This window comes from Xyrauchen texanus, chromosome 21 (assembly GCF_025860055.1).
Source record: "Xyrauchen texanus isolate HMW12.3.18 chromosome 21, RBS_HiC_50CHRs, whole genome shotgun sequence".
Lineage (NCBI taxonomy): Eukaryota > Metazoa > Chordata > Actinopteri > Cypriniformes > Catostomidae > Xyrauchen > Xyrauchen texanus.
The window spans coordinates 23,180,136-23,194,738 of NC_068296.1; the positions used below are offsets into that span (position 1 = coordinate 23,180,136).

Consider the following 14,603-nt stretch of genomic DNA (forward strand, 5'->3'; position numbering starts at 1 on the left):
GTTAAACTTACTGGACAATTCTGTGAAACAGGAAGTTTGCTCTGTCAGCTGTTTTGACAGGATCCCCCAGTGGTTTCATTTAAGAGCAGATCGGGATAATTACTAAATTTGCATGGAGGTTTACAATAATTCATGTCCGCTTTGGAACATTAGATATTAGTCAAATTGAAGGCTTGTCAAATTAATGATGCATAAAAAAAAAAAATAAAAAAAAAAAAGAGTAAGCAAAAACAGAAAATGATATTTATGAACTGAAATTGATTTACTGTTATGAATGGTCTCGTCCTTCACATAATGTTTTAACTCAGAAGATTTTTTATTCAGAAAGCGTTTGATTTGAGATCTGATGGTGTTTACTATCCCAGGAAACCTAAGATCTATTGATTTATTGTCTGTCTTTTCCTATTGGGAGGCTTAGCAAATACAATGGCAAGAAAAAGTATGTGAACCCTTTGCAATTACCTGCATTCATATATAACTTTGTCTTAAAATCTGGTTTGATCTTCATCTAAGTTATAATAATGAACAAACACAATCTGTTTTAACTAATAACACACAAATTATTGTATTGTCCTTGTACATGAATGCAGAATACAAATATTCACAGTGTAAGTTGGGGAGAAATATGTGAACCACCATTTTAATGATGTAAACAAAAGCTAATTAAAGTAAGGATTTGGCAAACCTGGCATTCAGTTAATGAAATGAGATTGGAGGTGAGATTGGAGGTGTGGGTTAGAGCTACTTTGACTCATAAAAAGCACTCAAACATTTTTTGAGTTTGCTATTCACAAGAAGCATCTGATGATGTGGACCATTTCTTGCAAAAAAGATATACCAGAAGACCTATGATCAAGAATTGCTGCTTTGCATAAAGCTGGAGAGGGTTACATATTTATCTCGAAAAGCTTAGATATTCATCTGTTAGACAAATTCTCTATAAATAGAGACAATTTAGTACTGTGGCTAAGTGGCCGTCCAGTCAAGATGACTCAAAGAGTACACTGCAGAATGCTCAATGAGGGGAAAAAGAACCCGAGAGTAAAAGCTAAAGATATGAAGGAATCAATAAAACTGGTTAATATCTCTGTTCATGAGTCTACTATACAGAAAACATTAAACAAGCTTGGTGTCCATGGCTGTACACCACAAAGGAAGCTGCTGTTTCCAACAAAAACATTGCTGCAAGTTTGCTGCAACTTACTCAACATAGGCCATAGCAGCGTGGGTAGCTCAGTAGTAAAGACGCTGGCTACCACCCCTGGAGTTCGCTAGTTCGAATCCCAGGGTGTGCTGAGTAACTCCAGCCAGGTCTCCTAAGTAACTAAATTGGCCCAGTTGCTATGGAGGGTAGAGTCACATGAGGTAACCTCCTCATGGTCGCTATAATGTGGTTTGTTCTCAGTGGGGCGCGTGGTGAGTTGAGCGTGGATGCTGCGGTAGATGGCGTGAAGCCTCCACACGCACTATGTCTCCTTAGCGACATGCTCAACAAGCCACATAATAAGATGTGCAGGTTGATGGTCTCAAATGCGGAGGCAGCTGGGATTCATCCTCCACCACCCACATTGAGCCAAATCACTACACAACCACGAGGACTTAAAAGTACATTGGGAATTGGGCATTCTTAATTGGGAGAAGAAAAAAAATTATAATAAAAAGAGAAGAACAATTGGATAAATATTAAATAGTGACCAACTACTGCAGTTTCCTGATTAATATGTAATCATGTAATCCATAGAAAGTAACTGCAGTTTGTTTATGCATATTTTAAAATGTAATGTGATCTGATTACAAGTACTTGATTATGTAATCCAGATCAAATGTAATCCTTAACTACCTAGCTCCACATCTAATAGATAAAGAATTAAACTACAGACTTTTATTTCTAGCATGAAATAAAATAGATGGTAGAAAATGTTTATGAAAATATGAACATAATCGACTCAAAATTACACTGAGAATATTTACTTCATCCTCGTAACAATTATTATAATTTAGTATAGACTGCACCTGTGACGTGCTTCTTCACTGGTTGTGGTGCAGATCTGTTTACCGAGCGCTTTTTAAAAAAAAATTGTATTGCTGAGAACATTCAACAAAATTGTTTACATTTAAATAAACGTACAGTACATAATATCAACAATAACACTTATAAAAACAACAATAAAAAATAAAACAAGACAAAAAAAATAAATACAATTGTAAAAATAATACAAAAAATACAAAATAAGAGGGCCATTATATCACATAAAAAAGATCACATGAAGAGCCCAAAAGCAGAGCAAATACTAACAGTCCTTATAGCTTTCTTATTAACAGATACTGAGATCACATCTGTTTACCGAGCGCTTGCAGCTTCAGCTCCATGGCCAGTGACGTCACGTGAGTTTAAAATGAGGCCGCGCGAGAGGCAGAAACATTCAGCAACAGTGTCGGTGAGAGAGGATGAATCGCTGCGCAGCGCAGTCGAAACACTGGCCAGTTAACGCTAACAATACGTTCAATTAAAGAAAATGTAGTTCACGATTCCTTTTGATGTAGTCTGCCATAAATTAACCTCGAGAAAGTGGACACTTTGATTCCAAAGACGAAGACTACATGGACGAACACCATAAAGCGATTTAAAATCTGGGAAAGTAAAACAGACCCGGAGAAGGTATGTAGCTCATTTTTATTTCGCCATTTCAGCCTGATTAGCTCACACAGTATGTGATATGTAAGAAATTATTGATCATTTCGAACATATTGAAATGTAGCTACACTGTGTCATGCATTCATACAAGATGTTTAATTAATTGAATTGAGCCAGGTTTATCAATGTAGCCTATCAAAATGCAGTTTGAACGGACAAGAAAAAACGGTTTTAGTAGTTGCTTTTAGTACAGGCAAATCAACCAATTGTAGACTTAAACGAGTATGATTTGTGGTCCATAATTAAGATGAATAATAAGGACATAGGCTTTTATTAGTGATCTCTTAATATCCACTTTTACACCCTGTACGACACTTACACTGGTTTTAATTATGTTGTAGGTTGTGCTAATAAAAGTCAATAAATGTTATTAAGGCATGTTTTAACAATGTAATTATTATTATTATTATATTAGCTCCGTTTGTGCGACAGGATAATTGATCGTTAACTTTTTCATGCTTTTATTGTTTTAGCTGGGGAATGATACATAAATAAAGCTAAACGTACTGTAAATCTTGATTTAATCGACATTTATATTCCAGAATCTTAGGAAATAATACAGTTGTCCATTACCAATTCACTCATGCTCTCGTGTTGTTTTGATGTTTGTGAAACCCAGTCTTTTGTCTGTACAGTTAGTCACAAGGATTACTATACCAAAACACCCTCATTGTAAAACATTAACTGGCAATCATAAAACGAGTTTGTGTATGCTAACGGGGCTTGACAGATATGTCAAACATTAATACTAGAGGTAAATTACTATTCTTTTCCATCATAGACAGAAAGCATTTGAGACGACACGAAGCACTATCGATTTAGCACAGGTCGCCCGGGAATGTTTTCTTTCCATTCATTACTTTTTATTATTTAAAGTTTTTTCGCCACTAGATGGCTCTGTTGAACAAGGCGAAGGCAATTTGCCAACCTTTTTCACAACTTCAGCGCATAACCAAACGACATTATGTCCTGTAAATAAATACATATCTTACGTTTAGAAGGTATGGTAGAAATAATGTGTTTATTTTTTTAATTAGTCAATATCTCTGTCTGATCCCTTACACGGCGTTAAGGTTTTCTGATTGCTGATATATGAGGCTGAAGATGAGAACAAGCCTGTCAAATAAAGACATTTTCTGTTGACGGGGCGGATTTAGGAATGGGCGAGATGGGCTTACGGTGGGGAAAGGGGGGTTGGGGGCGTTCTAATATAGAATCACAACCCCCCCTCCCCAATTAATCTCTGGTTGAGTACATGAGATATTACATTTATTGCTAATCAATTATGCTTTTGGTCAATTTGCATTGCAGTCATATTGTCTACTTCTCATAACAACAGAGTTGTTGAGTTTTCCTTATGTATTATGTCTATATTATGTCTTGATTGGTCATTTAAATCACATAGCAATTATAATTTGCAATAACACAATACACTGCGTATTTCTTTAATTAACGTTAAAGTTAGACTAAAAATACTTTTTGTTTGCTTGTTTTTTTGCACTTGTCTTTTAAGTGTGTATGACTTGCGTTCAGTTTATAATGTTTTGGAACAGTATGAGTTTTGTTGCATGTGCAGCAAATGTCTGAACAGTTTTGTTTTAGAAGATTTTCAAGATTTGTTTTCCTGTCTGTCTGGCAAAGCTAGGGGTATGTTTGCCTGTTGTGTTATTTAGTTGGCTTTGCTCGGCTTGCCTAGACTGCATTACAGCCATCTGTCAAAAAGTCATAAATGCACTTTGCCAATACTGTAATGCAGCTTTTGTTTGGAGTCTTGTGCTTTTAGCCTAATTAAACAGCAGTCTTGTTGAGAAAATATTCATTAGCTGGCTGCTGTTTTTCTTTCTGCCCAATTATTCCTTTAGGACAATCCAAAACACAGCCATCCTGCATTTAGTTTTTTCCTATTAATACACTGTTACTGTACAGTGTTTACTAATAGATTTAAAAGTTGAACGGGTGCACAACTGTTTACGTAAATACAAGGTAAAAATTTTGAGGTCTTGATAAACTTTTCACAGAAAATGCGTAGTTGACATGAAATAACTTTGTAAAATCTACATCCTGCAGTCTGACATGCTATACTCCATCTAATACTATTTTAAATTGTATTTAGCTAATTACGTTATACTTTTTCTAATTATGCATGCATCTTTTTATGACCTCATAATAATTGAGAGACTCCATAGAATCATTATCATAACACATGACCATATAAAATGAACTAGTGAGAGCATAAAAGTGATTAAAATGGTGAATAACATGTCCAATTCTCATAAGATATACACTTTCCCTTATTCATTCATGTACAATTTAACCTAACATGTTGAAGCTGATTTACATAAAGTCCATGGACATGTTATGCATCAACTTCCTATGTAATATTTTGGTTATTATGTAAATATAGACACGGCAGAGAATCATAATAATACAGTGTTACAGCAATACAATCTAAATAAATAATGCACTCGATTTGCAAAATTGGTAATTTAGTACATAATAAGATTGTCTGATTGTTGACTGCCTGTACACCTTACATCTATTTGAAAATGACCTTGATATGTTGTGTTTTGAGTGTTGGGACACTGTTGTCAAGCCTAACCTCTGTGCGACTGAGCATGCATGTGTGTGAGGGAGACAGGAGGCTCAAAACAATCAGAGAGCAAGTGCAGAATTCACTGCTGCTTTGTGCAGCACCACTGGCCTGTGAGCTCTGATTCGTCCTGACAGCACTTAATGACTGGGAAGCAGGGGCATTTTATGTTTAATTTTCTAAGCTGTTTTGCGAAGCAAAGCTTGAACCAAGGGCAAAGACGGATCTTTTGACACTTTTCAAAGCCATTGCCTGTTGTGTTTCCTGTTTACAGTCTAGTAAACCCTTTCAGCTGGAAATCCTGATGTTTTCTTCAATCAATAGTCTTAATTAGTGCTGATTAATGAAGAAACACTGGAGGCACAATGCTGACAGTTGTTTGAATTCCCAAGGACGAAGTGCATCGGCTTGCTTCTTTGCCTAGCATATTAAGTTCTGAGTTCAATTTGAATTTATGACAGGCTTTTGTACAATTAAAAAAAATGTAACTATTGAGACTCATTTTAATTGGTTTGGTATTGGTGCTGGCAATTTGAGATGTAGGGGCAGGGGCGTCACTTTATTAAAAAAAGTAGTGGGGTCAATTGGCATTTTGTTTTATGATTTAACTGGACAGGAGCACAAGCTACTTAACAGCAGAGGAAGTAGAGTGCTAGTTTGGATGCATGAGAGAGCATCGCCGCCCCTGTCATTCAACGCCACTGAAAACAGCCACAATGATCACTCAATATTACATACAATATAACAGACTTCAGTGCCGGATTAATATAATGCACGTATTATAATCCACACAAACAAAATGGAAAGCCCTGCTCCTACTGGAGATATTTCTTCTGCATTAGACACTTGAAAGTGATTTATACTTCTGTGTCAAATCTACGGCGCAGGCCCGTATAGTGGCCAACGTGTTGGTTTGCATTTATAGTTCTGCGTTGGTGTGTCTGTGTTGTTTTGTGAGTAAACAGCCAAGAATGCAATTGTATTGAGAGAAAATGCCTTAATTTCTGAAATAACTGTACATTTCATAAATTAACAAAGGCAATGCAATGGTATTAAATAATTATATTTATTAAATTATTAAAGCATTAAAAACGAGTTCATTTAAATACCGGTATGTAGTATTTAGGTACATTTATTTTACACGTTGCCTGCAAAGCAATGACAATAAATTAGGGATATACTGCAGGCTTACTCTTGAGTCGCTTAAATAATAATAAATAAATATTGTAGCATATTTTGAAAATTCTGAAAATATTAATGAAATTAATAAGTAAATGCTTGCTTGACCAACACTCAATGGATGTCGTTTTAAAGCTTAGAATCTTTACGGTGCATTCTGGCACAACAACCTAAATGTGCATTGACGCTCGTTCATGAAATAAACAGAATTTAATGCTCCCAAAAACGATTCAAAAATCCAAATTCAATGTTTCACGATCACTGATCAATGATACATAGGTCTATGATGCATAGATTATAATAATCTTGGAGAAAATATAACACTACCTCAGATCATTTATTGTCATGCTGCTTGGGGACAGTCTCTGGTAACAAAGTGGACCATCACATCTGTTGTGGTCTGCGTTGACACGACGTGCAGTTCAGGCTGCGGCGTAGGCTATGCCATAACTGGCATAGCGATGCGTAGCCTATGGCATAGGTTCGACGCAGAAGTATAAATCTGCCTTTACCTGACAAAAGCTATTTAAAAAAAGGGGTGGGAACAAAATTGGCAAAGGCAAAAAATTATAGTGATATGCCCCACCTGTCCCAACAGTAAATGACGCCTATGCATAGGGGTAGTTTTCAAAATAAGAATTCATTAGTATTCTGTGGCTACATTTGCTCCAATCAATGAAGGAAAAGAACTGCATCCTTTCATTTTAGTATTCAGATACGAAAGGCTTATTTATTTTTTATTTTCTGGTTAAATGTTAACACCAATAAAATAAATCTAACATTAGCATCAGAAGCTGTTGGCTTATATTTGTACTCTGTGATTTTAAAGCTTTTGAAGGGAACTTTAGGGAGGAAATTTAGATGCTAATATAAGATTCATGGCAAAGTCTGAAAAGGGCTAGGAAAGACATTTTGAGTGTTAAAGAGGAAAATTGTACTTTGCTTTGTGTGTGAATGTTTATGTGTGAGGGGCTTTGGTAATCTTCAATGTTCAGCAAATTACAATGGAAACCAGATGAAATTGCCTTGTTTTGTTGTGACCCTCATCAGACTTTCTCCTTAGTTTCAATTTCCTTGGCTTCTATCTGCCTGCTTGCTCATTGTCATGTTAATTTTGACCCTTAATTTTTATAAAACAGACACAATCCAGGATATACAGATGAAGAGAGAGCTGTTGGTTTTGCTGATGCTATAGGAAGTGCAGTGATTGTGGAAGAGATTGATCTTTTATATCCCTGTGTTTGATTATACATCCGTCTTAAAATAGTTAAGATAATTTTTATTCCTTAGCTGCTTTTTTCTTTTACTATCCTTTCATTGCCAATGAGCTTTATATACAAGAAGAATAGACATAACAATGACTTTTCCCCAAGAAAATGTCCTGCCTTCACTGAAACAATATATCATTTGTAGGCATTGTCAGAATATGTAGAGATTCCTTATTAAATAGATTGTCTTTGCAAACCGTAACATAAAATGATTAATGAAACAGTGGGCAATTAGAATAAGAATGGATCATTTCTCCTCTAGAGTTCACTTCATACAGGTTCAACGTTCGCACTCAGTCACCATGCGCTACATGGATGGATTTAACCGCTGTGCACCTTCTCTGTGTTTACGTCAGCATATCCTGCTGAACATGTTTTCATGCATGCATTCCTGAGAGTGTCGATGGGGGAGAATACGGTGGAGGATGCTGGGACTGCCCCCCCCCGGGAGTTCTGGGCCCCCTGATGCCGCTGGCCGAGGCTTTAGCCCTGGTAAGCCTGTGCGTTAATACGGCCCTGCATACTATATGTTTGGTCCAGGTTATTTTATTGAAAGCTTCTGATTTCAGAGCAGCTCTCTACCTTAATTCTATAATTCTACTCTAATTTTACCTTAAGATTGCATTCAATATTTCATGTATTATTCAGTATCTGATCTGATGTAAACAACAATTCATAGATCAATTCTTAGTAGATCGTTCCCCATCATAAACTCTAAATAGCGTAGTAAGCCCTGACCTTTATTCTGCAAATCAAGCTGATTTCTCAATGAGCTGCCTGATAGATGTTATTTTAGCAAAAGCGTATTGAATATTAAACACTGAACAAATACCCTGAGGCTATGGTGGGAGCATTAGGAAACGTTAATGAAAAATATAAAGCCATTAGCTGAACCTTCTTGGGTTCTGTTATTGAAAACCGTGATGTATGTTTCTAATTCCCTGTGATGGGGTAGGTTTCAGATCAAAGACAGCCACAGATTTCCTAGCAGAAAAGTGTATAGTTTCTCACAGAATTCAGCTCCTGTAGCCCCCCCCTAAATTATTTTGATCGAAAATGGGAAATTATATTATATTGATTTATAGTTTATTGCTTATTATATATAATATATAAGAGTAACATTCAATGTTTAATTTTTAATAACAAAAAAGTTTATCTGTAGCTACACATTGTCACGTGAACACTGATTCAGTGCGTTCATTCAGTGAAGGATTCATCAGACTGCACATTTTGATGGAGCTTACTTTGACCTTATTACCTTTTGGAATAATATCCAGTCAACTTGAGTATTATATCATTGTAATATAATACTGAATAATCATCTGCTGAATTACAATTATGTTGTTGTTCATGGCAGATACCTAAACAAATACTTTAAAAGGGCAGTTCACCCAAAAATGAAATTTATGTCATTATTCACCCTCAAGTCTATATGAATTTGCCTCTTTCATAGAACACAAAAGGAGATGTTAGGCATTATGTCTCATTCACCATTCACCGTCACTACATCTTTTTTTTCCATACAATGAAAGTAAATGGTGACTAAAACATTCTCTCTAACATCTCCTTTTAAGTTCCACGGAAGAAAGTCATACAGGTTAACAACAACACGACAGAATTGTCATTTTTGAGTGAACGATCACTTTAAGAATACAACTCATTACATTCATTACTCATTACAGTTACATTAAAAATGGCTGTTTAATGTTGACAGGTTGCATTAAAAATTGTAACAAATGAAGTCCTGAGAGAATCTTGCTTGTATAACATGCATATTAAAGATAAATTGATAATGCTATTTGCATATTATGTATATTATTAATATTATAGTATTAATATTACAATATTATTATTATGTACAATATATTGCATATTTATTAAAACTCTCTGTTTCACATGTATACCTGTTTAGGTCAGATGGAGCTCTAGAGCATGTTTTTTTAACATGCTGTATTTGCTATCCATATATTTACTTTTTCATTTATTTTTCATTTAGACAGACACTTAAATAAATCATTATTGTCTTTCACAGACTCAAAAGACATGTTTGTTTGTTTTTCAAAACCACTGAAATGAAATATTTAAACAAGCACACAGACATGCACACTTTATATTGTAGAAAAAAAGATATATGTTGAAAGTGAATTTAGTTTGAACTTGAAAGGATCGTTTTTTAACCTCTACAAACATCTACCATTGCAACTATAGTTCTACCAAAAATATCACCGTTACTACAATTATTGTTAATAAAATGAAATATATACTGTACATTAACAAACAAACAAAAATAAAAACAATTAAACTGGTGGCAACTAATTTAGTCTGGAAGATACTTTGTATACTCTTTCTTTCTTCCCAGAAGTGCATGATGAGCTGACGAGATCGTGAAGGGCACCTTTTACTGCCCGGAACCGACCTCCTCGCTCGTCCGCTCTCACTACCCTGGATGGTGGGGCAGCCCACGGGTACACGGAGGTCCCTCAGGTGGACAGAGCAGTTGCGATCCACCTGTGTCCCGAGAACGCCACCACCTGGTGGGACCGTCCAGTACTCCCCTCCCCTGGACTGGCCGCCTCCGCCTTGCATGCCGTGGCTCTCCTGCAAGTACACCAAGCCAAGGCACTCAAAGATCTGCACCTGGGTAGTCCCGATCCTGACGTGATGCAGGAATTGCGCTCTGCCACCGACCTCGCTCTCAGAGCTACTAAGGTCACAGCGCAAGCACTCGGGCAGGCGATGGCCACCCTCGTGGTCCAGGAATGCCATCTATGGCTGAACTTGGTCGAGATGCGCAACGTTGACAAAGCCCACTTCCTCAACGATGATGTCTCTTCGGCGACACCGTCGATGACTTCGCCCAGCAGTTCTCAGCGGTGAAGAAACAGACGGAGGCATCTCCCACATCACGCCACGCCATCGTAGCGCAGGCCGTCCCCCGTCTGCTTGCCGTGGGCGTCCCCCTGCGAAAAAGCCAACGCCAGCTCTGCCTCAACCTGGGCAGGTGGCGTATGCCCCCCCCCATCTCCAGGACCCCCTCTAGGGCCCCTAAAACCCCTAAGTGTTCCTGAGGCGGTGCACCCAGGAAGCCAGACATTTGCTCCGGAGCTGGTAGCAAGACCACTCCGTCCCCCGGTGGAGGGCCGGGAGGAGAATCCTCAGTTCTCCCTTTTGGGTACCGGGCTGCGGTACCCAAATTGTCAAAGAGCAATTCCCTCACTTCCTGGGTCATCAGACTGGCGCGTGCCATTCTCACGGCACCCCGGCACCAAAACCTCCAGTTCAGAATGCTCACGCAGAGGCGAATTCTAACCTGCGTTCGGCATGAAGGACGTGCAATTCCACGTCTCCATTCTACCTCGACACCGACCCTTCTTACGGTTTGCGTTCAGGTGTACAGACATGTCGTGGTCACCACAGACGCCTCTCAACTGGGTTGGGGAGCCGTGTGCTACGGGCACGCAGCCGCTGGCTCCTGGACGGGGCCCTCCTGATTGCGCTCACTTCCATCAAGAGGGTTGGGGACCTGCAAGCGTTCTCTGTCAGCGACACTTGCATGGAGTTCGGTCCGGCATATGCTCACCTCATCCTAAGACCACGACCGGGCTACGTTCCCAAGGTTCCAATGACCCACCTTCAGGGTTTAGGTTGTGAACCTGCAAGCGAAGCTGCCCCGGGAGGAGGCAGACCCAGCCTCTGCATTGCTGTGTCCGGTACGTGCTTTGCATACCCATGTGGACTCGACGCAGAAACTTTGGTTACCAAAGTTAAAGGTTCAAACACTTGTGAGTAACAGTTTCAACAGAACAGATATAATCTATTTTATTAGTGCCATACTGATGTATTTCTATTTATTCAGGATTGAACTATGAAAAATGAACTGCATGACACACAACAGTAAAGAGCAATTTTTTGTAAGCAACTAGCTCGTTCCACTTTTATAACCAATATGCAAGTTATTCTGCTTTACGGTTTCATAAAGTCTTAACAGTTTTCTTGACTTGAAGAACTGATTCTCGTCTTGCTCTAAATTTTCACGTGTGCTGCATGAGACTTCATATGATACTGTTATTTAACAGGGCTCCAGACTGCGACTAAAATGGTCACAAATGCGACCAAAACTATTTGATTAAAACAATCATTTAAAAACTAGTCGCCACTGGCATCAATCGGGTTGTGCGTTCACATGTGGTTTTTTTCAGATATCATCTTGTCAGTTATTGAAAATATTTTTAGTACGTGCACCACCAGCGTGTCTTGAACCCCTTTTCACCTGCTCTGTTTCTGACCAGCACGCTGCACCACACGCAACAACAAACCCAGCACGAGAGAGTCATGAACAAATTACTAATTTGAACCAAAATTGTTTTACAAATCACCCGAAAAGAACTGAGGATTTAAACTCAGGAGCTCCGGTTAGTTTGAATCAGATTAACTTTCTCAGTGAATCAGCCTTCAGTGAGCTCACAACTGATAGCGCAGACATTTAAAAATAAGAGTCCCGTGTTTATTAAAACTTCGATGAATGGGTTATCAACTGACTTGATAAAACCGCAACCTAAATCTAACCTTGTTTCTAAACCGCAACCTAAATCAAGAAAATCTATGATTTGATTACTAAAAACAGCCATTTGGCTCCTTAATGTTTCAGTTTACTAGCCAATGTCAAAGGTTCCCATGACATGAGCGTGAAGTGATTGTCTGACCAGGAGAGGGGGGGGTGTTTGCGTGATATGAGCGCAGAACGATCATCTGTGTTCCGCGACTGCTTTCGGGTCCTTGAATAACGTATAACGTTATAAAGCAAGGGCAGCCGGTGGACTTTCTGGTGCCCTCCTAGTTGGTGCCCCCCTAGGGAGTTGGTGCCCTATGCAGACTGCATAGTCTGCTTATAGGGAGCGGCAGTACTGTATGTATGTTACAACTTAGCCTAGTTGTAGCTTAAATGGGTACTAAGTCATAACTTATGCACTATTTGAGCGTTGCACCATTAAACTTCGACCAGGTGTAATGTTGGAATAAAAAGCAGACTAATTTAATGACATCAATGTGCTCATGTTTTGTGTGATAGACCAATCACACAGCTAGTAACTTTACGTCCTAACTAACGTGAGAACAACGCACAGCTGGTGCAACCCTACCCAGGTGTCGGCACGCAAGTCAGAATTGAGGTAGGCTATGAAAACATGATGAAACTAATGTAAGTTTCTAAATAACACAGCTGATCTTATTTTGACTCAAACATTATTGGCTCCTGTAGATGGACATCAAAAAATTATTTTGTCGGCACGCAAGTCAGAATTGAGGTAGGCTATGAAAACATGATGAAACTAATGTACGTTTCTAAATAACACAGCTGATCTTATTTTGACTCAAACATTAATGGCTCCTGTAGATGGACATCAAAAAATTATTTGGACGAAGCAGGGACAGGAAAGCAGAAAGGAGAAATAAATTTGAGGGAGGTAAGACTTGATAAACAAACTACATCCTCAGCCATCAGAGTCAGGTCTCAGACATCAGATGAAAAAGCACCAAGTCTCAGGAAAACCTCTGTCAAGTCGATGGAATTGCAGAGAAAATAATCACATTTTTGTGTTCTGTAGTACTGTCTTTGATTGTGTATGATAACAGTGAATCAATCTTTTGGATATGAAATTAATAATTTCATTTGCTAGCACTAGTTTAGGTCACATAAACATAAACAGTTGGCAGTAACTATGGCTGCTGTGTGCTAATTACCTAGCGACTAAAAAGGACTATAATTTGGCTTATTTTGAGTTGTTGTTGCAAGAAAACTTAATGAGTTTCAAACATCAGTTTAAACTTACACCAATAATGTTAGCTAGCTAGTTGTAAATTTATAGAAATGACACTTCTGTATTTATAGTTCGAGATAGTTCAGCTTGTTTGGCAAGCTAGCAACAAACCTCAGCCAGTTTAGCTTCCAACTCTGCCTAGCGACCAACTCTCTGTTCATTCTGAGACCTTTTTGTCTAAAGCCATTTCGTCTGAGGCCGTTTTGCCTGACGTTGGATAATGCAATTCCATAGACTTACTTGACAGAGGTTTTCCTGATGTGTAATGTCTAATATAGAAGAATGCAAATGTGCAAGAAAGTATTCTCTGGTTTTGTTATTTACATATACAATGTATGCATTTTATGTACAGTATGTTGAAGATACTTAAATAAATATTTTCATAAAGATTTATATCTCTACATGTTTACCTTTCCCAGTACTTGTTGCAGTGTAGGAAAAGTGGGATAAGCAAGGGAAGTTTGTATAGTGCATTGTGTTGCACACTTCTTGCACACAGCAGGCTTTCAAGAAAGAAAAAAGAAAAAAGCGACATGAGTAATGGGTGGCCTGTGCCCCAGTAGAGCTTTATGTCTAGCAATGCCCCTGGATGCAGAAGAGATGATTTATTTGCACAGATTCTGGAATTACAGTTTGATACAAATACAAGCATAGTGATTTGTTCATCTGTATGGATTGGTTTACCAGTTCTCAGCAACATGTTAAAGTTAAGAAAATAGTACTGAAATTTCCTGTATTATGAATGTGGAAAATATGGGATTGATAAAATTTGTGTGAAATACCCGCAATACCATGCCGAATTAATAATAATAATGGTTATTTTTATTACATTAAGAAGTAACAGTAATATATTACAATTGTATTTTTATAACTAATAATAACTGTACTATAATATTATATAATATTATTATGCCCAAGCAATATTTCTCTAATAATTGTTTTAACGCGTTCATTGCTGTGGGATCTGGTTAAACCCTCGGGATGATCTCATCTCCTCTTCTGGCCACAAAAACCTGTTGTCATAACATTGTTTAAGATCTGTATAGAAACTTGTA

General features: G+C 38.0%; 1 protein-coding gene across 1 annotated transcript in view; it reads left to right on the plus strand.

The window, feature by feature from the left end:
* Positions 1 to 2,453: 2,453 nt before the first annotated feature.
* Positions 2,454 to 14,603, plus strand: part of LOC127661393 (multiple epidermal growth factor-like domains protein 11) — a 220,211-nt gene continuing 208,061 nt past the window's right edge. The window contains exon 1 of the mRNA XM_052152060.1: positions 2,454 to 2,659. The gene's annotated coding sequence lies outside the window, so the exon portion shown is untranslated. The remainder of the gene's footprint in view (positions 2,660 to 14,603) is intronic.